Source organism: Megalops cyprinoides, chromosome 15 (assembly GCF_013368585.1).
Source record: "Megalops cyprinoides isolate fMegCyp1 chromosome 15, fMegCyp1.pri, whole genome shotgun sequence".
NCBI lineage: Eukaryota > Metazoa > Chordata > Actinopteri > Elopiformes > Megalopidae > Megalops > Megalops cyprinoides.
Genome location: NC_050597.1, coordinates 1,149,897 through 1,155,000, shown reverse-complemented (window position 1 = coordinate 1,155,000; position 5,104 = coordinate 1,149,897). Strand labels below are relative to the sequence as shown.

Genomic DNA, 5,104 nt, shown 5'->3' with positions numbered 1-5,104 from the left:
AGAGAAAGAAACAGTGCAGGACCAGTACTGGACTTCTGAACCAGCTTAACTGCACTCACAGTAAATAATCGGGTAAAGTGTGGAAGAACGGAGCCAAAGACAGCACCAGCCATCGGTCTGTCTTTAATGTCATTACATTTTAGGACCAAACTCGAGGCACTGTTAAGTAATCTCACAAAATCCAATCCTGTCGAGCACTATCCATTTTTTTAAGTCATTCTAGCAAACTGACTAACATAAGCCAGCTGTCTGGCTCTCATTGTGAAGCCAGACTGCCCAGCCGCTGAAATTAACCTTAGCTAAGATATTCAGGACACTAACACGATGAGGGTGTGAGATCAGGACCTGTCTGTAAGGAAGACATGCAGGTTCCTACAAAGATCTGCTTTAAACCAGAAATCCATCAGGCGACCAAACCCAAATCCAGGCTCTTTTGCTGTACTGCCTTCATTTGTAGCTAATCTGGGCGGCTATTATTTTTCCTACACTGCTAACACGATAGCTAGCTAGTCAGCCAACCATTACATGTAATGTAGCCGGTTAGCTATGTTAGCTATCAGTTTTATCTGGCTGGGGGCTAGCTTGCTGATAGACATCTGACTATATTTCCAAACAGCAGGTTAGCTAGCTAAGCTCACTGACAAATTTGGCGTGATCCAACAAATTGACAAAATAACACACACTGTCATCATCACTCAAGTGAACAGCAGAATCGCAGCTTTGAGCTGTGCAGCTAGTCAAACTTACCTATTCTGGTGTGCTGTTCAGTAACGCTCACGATCAGTGAGTGGGGATAGTGATCTGTCTTTCAGTTTCAACCCATCTCCCCATCCGACAACTTCCGAGCGAGTTTCAGAGTGAAGGGAGCGCCGTGCGTCCGGGGCCGGGGTGCGGAGCTGCGAGAGAGCAAAGCACTACGGGGCGTGTAGTACATATGCGTCAACCCTGCTTTGCAATCGTTGGATTACTGAAATTTAATTCATGAATTAAAAATGGCGTGTCACTGTTTCATCTTCATAAATTATCTCACTCTTGTTAGGTGCGTGCTCCAGTTAATGCACAATGTCACAATGGGATCCACTTTTCAAAATCTTTTTTCTTTCAAATAATGTTTAATAAGAACAAGACTGGTTGAAAATGATCTGATTTGTTTATTCAATTCAGAACATGCAAGGCGAAGCAGATCCTTCACAGCAGAATTATTTGCACGGACTGAAATAAATTATTGATTAAATCCTGCCACCTAGTGGCAACAGCACAGCTGCGCAGACACTGACACAAAGTGGATCTTCTCAAAGGGGGAGCAGGGGACGGAGCAGCGGGGTGGACACTGAACTCTGAACTCAGCAGAGGAAGGAGAGGGAAATCTGTTATGATGTAATACAATGCTGTGACGCTGACGCGCATTTCTACTGGTTTTTGACTTCCTTTCCTCTATACAGCATTTCTCAACAAAAGAAGAAGTCTTAAGGCATGTCTTTCATGTCAGCAGCTGCTGTTCTTTAAAAAACCATATTCCAGAACATGAGGATTGATTTCGATATCAGACAATGACAAACTATAAACTGCATACTTGTCATCTCACTGAGTGTTGCTGTCATATTTATCCCACCTGTTGCGGTGCAATTAGTCTATTAAATACAGGAATAAAGATGAATATGTTGAATGCTGCAGGCTGAGCACTATGGCACTGATTTGACATGTTTGCCCTTATAAACAGTTTCTTTTCCTTTAGTTATGAGAAGATGAGTCAGACTGAGATCTTTGAGATTCTTGTATTTCCCATCTTTGCTTGCTGTGCTTGGCCTTTCAGCCACAGGCGGTATGACTTTGATTGTAAATTTTGCACAAACTGTTTAAGTTGTGTGGGGAGACTGAGGCTTTTTGCCTCAGTCTCCCAGAACACATTGCATAAATGCTTAATGTCTGACTGTATTTGGATGATGGGACAGAGACATTGGCACAGTCTCACGTTCAGGCCAAAGGGGAAGCCATCTACCAGATGTCTCAAATGTTTTTACAACGTTACACCAAAAATTACAGAATGACAGCATGTGCAATTTGGAAAGAATCTGAAAAAAGAAGAACTGACAGAACTATTTCAAGGGCAATAACCTAGCAGTACAGAGCTACAAATGGAATCTTCAGTTTTAGACCTTGAGTAATTAACCATGGCGAAGACTGCTTTACCAGGGCTGCAGGAAGCTAACACAATCATGTGCGCATACACAGGGAGGACACAAACAGAAACTTGATATTGGTCTTGAGTTACACACCTGTTACACATACATTACTTAATTAAAGATAAGGACAAGACTTTGTTTTATGGTTGCCAAAGTTACAAAAACCACCAGTCATTATTATTTTACTGGCATCATTTGTTGAAGGACTGGAATTAAATGCACATATTTCCTGTTAGGTAGTGCATTATGACAAGGTATTGCATGATTTCAAATTTTCCCCATAAAAAGAACTTGACTGTACACATAGCTCTGTGTTAGACTGTGATTAGACTGAGTAGCTGTGTACACAGTGTGTGCATGTATGTGTGCTTGTAAATGTACACGTCTGTGTGTGCATGTCCATGGGCTTTTCTGTATATCTACAGTATATTTGTATGTGTGTGAATCCATGTGCCCATGCATATATGCATGAATGTTTATGCTTGTGCATGTGTTTATGTGTGTGTGTGTGCCTGCGTACATGTTTGTGTGTGCATGTATGGTATGTGTGCCTGTGCGTGTCTGCGTACATGTTGGTGTGTGCATGTGTGTGCGTGCGTGTGTGTGTGTGTGTGCGTGTGTGGTATGTGTGTGTGTGGGTAAGGATGGTGCAGTCTGTCATGCTGTCACTCCCTGTGCCTGTGTGCTGTGACACAGAGCTGGGCATCAGACACAGGAAACAGTGACAGCAGCACTCAGTGGAAACTGGAACTGGGGCCCAGTGCATCTTCTGATGTCTGTTGATCAGACTCCATGTGAGAGCCCCAGAGGCTGCTGGGTAATGGGGAAAGAAGGGCCGTCTGTGATCTGGGACCTAGCTGTACCGCTGAGGGAGTGACCAGATGGCACCTCTGTTTAAGTCACCAAACTCAATGGATAAAACAGATTTTCTTTTATGATCATTTCACTTCACTAGGATTTTACTAGGATGGTATCCTCATTATTCGCTCGAACAGTAGGCAGCTTCCAAAATGGTAACCTCAAATTAGAGGAGATGAATAGAATACAAAGTAGATGAAAAGTTTTTTATTGGTGTTTCAACAAATGCCTATTTTCCCAGTGAAGAAGAAACATTTTATTATTAAATCTACCATGGTGCATGTGCACATATGCACACAGTGTCTCTCTCTCTCTCTCTGTCAAACACACACACACACACACAAATTATATTTGTGTTTGCTACATGATGTGCACTATAGTCTCTGTTAATGAAAGCAAAATAAATAAATAAATCTTCATCCACGAATTAAAGCAACTGTGGGTGCAGAGGAACCTGCGGACTGTCCCCTCCTGTGTGCACCTGACAGTCAGTTGGGACGCAGACGCTGTGCCATACAGCAGAGTCACGGCTGAACAGGGTGCATGCACATCTGTGTGAAATGAGCAATCAGTCCGCACACATGCACAGATACTGCACACCGATGCACCCCCAATCTCAGCAGACAGCGTGGGATTGACTGGCCCCAGGTTTTACAACCACTAGATGGCAGTATAGCACTCCATCCTGAAGCGTCAATTATTGGCTTGTGGCACCACACAAAACAGGTTTCTTTTTGTCTTGAAGGAAACAGTAAGTAAATGTAAGAATATGACAGTAAGTATACGCACCCATTGTAAAATATGATCATTCCAGCAAGATTAGATAAACCACAAACTGCATCTGGGCCAGGCCAAGCCAAGGTTAATAAGCACATGAAAAAATACAATTTATGGAGCCACCTGAAGATACAGACAGTGTGAGAAAGAGGGATCTTTAGCTTCTGGAACAGAATTAACTATGTTTGTAACTGGCTCTGATCAGTGGTTATGGTTTCCACAATGCTGTGTGTGTAATGTCCAGCATAGTGTAGTGGGAAGGAGCTTGGCTTTTAATGCAAAGGTTACTGGTTTGATTCTCCCGCTGGGGAGCTGCCATTGTACCTTTGGGCAAGCTGCTTAACCCAGAGTGGCCTCAATAAATACCCTGTGATATAAATGGATAGCATGTTAGAATTGTAACCTAGTAAAAAGGCTGCCTGGATAAGAGTGTGCTAAGCAACTAAGTGTAAATGCAGTAGGGCTCAAAGAGTGTTATGCTCACACTCACTGATCTGGTAGTGTTGTTAACCTGGTCTGACACTGTTGCTAATTTAAATGTGATCCTGTTTGTTATTTTTCCTAATTTCTGTTTACTGCCTTGGCAAGTACAGTGTGAGTGCTGTACAGAGCTGGCGCTGGAAGGAAGGTTGCAGTGCACCTGCCTCAGACACCCCATTCCCTTCCAGTGGCCGATCTCCACACTATCACCCAGCCTTCTGACACACACTGGACTTTGCTAACTTTCAGATCACTTTCATGAATAAGTGTTGTTGTTTAATCTCGTCACCATGGCTAAATGGCGGGAAATGCCATTCAGAGGTCTTCCCTGGCATTACCTTGCAGTCCACTGCGTACTTTGAAAGCAACAATATTACCAATAAGCAAACAAGTGTATGGATTAGTAAAGGGTGCTCATGTGGCGTACTTTCAGGGAGAGTGATACAGCTGATTCACACTCTGATTCAAGCAGCGTTAACAAAAAAACTCGGCTATTTCTTCGACCGACCTATGTAACTCTGCTGTCTTTTCATTTTTACTACAGCTCCCATCATCGCTTAGTACCTTACGTGATGACGGTACAGAACGCTCGGACAACGCCCCTCTTTCACCACGCCCATTCTCTGGCCTTCGTTTCTAATCCGTAACTGTTTCCCTCCGCGTTTACCCAATCATACCTTCGTTTACTGTTTCTGCTTGTGACGTATTCCAGGTAACGTAGTAACATTGTAGTTGCTGATTGGCTAGTGATGTTTTGCGGCGATTGACGGTGGCGCTGGCGGCGGAGGAAAGAGGGAGGGGGAATC

The 5,104-nt window shown here is 43.5% G+C and overlaps 1 protein-coding gene across 2 annotated transcripts in view; it reads right to left on the bottom strand.

The window, feature by feature from the left end:
• LOC118790515 (pleckstrin homology domain-containing family A member 1-like) overlaps positions 1 to 850 on the bottom strand; it is a 20,149-nt gene extending 19,299 nt beyond the window's left edge. For both annotated transcript variants that reach the window (XM_036547453.1, XM_036547454.1), the window contains exon 1: positions 748 to 850. The gene's annotated coding sequence lies outside the window, so the exon portion shown is untranslated. The remainder of the gene's footprint in view (positions 1 to 747) is intronic.
• Positions 851 to 5,104: the final 4,254 nt, after the last annotated feature.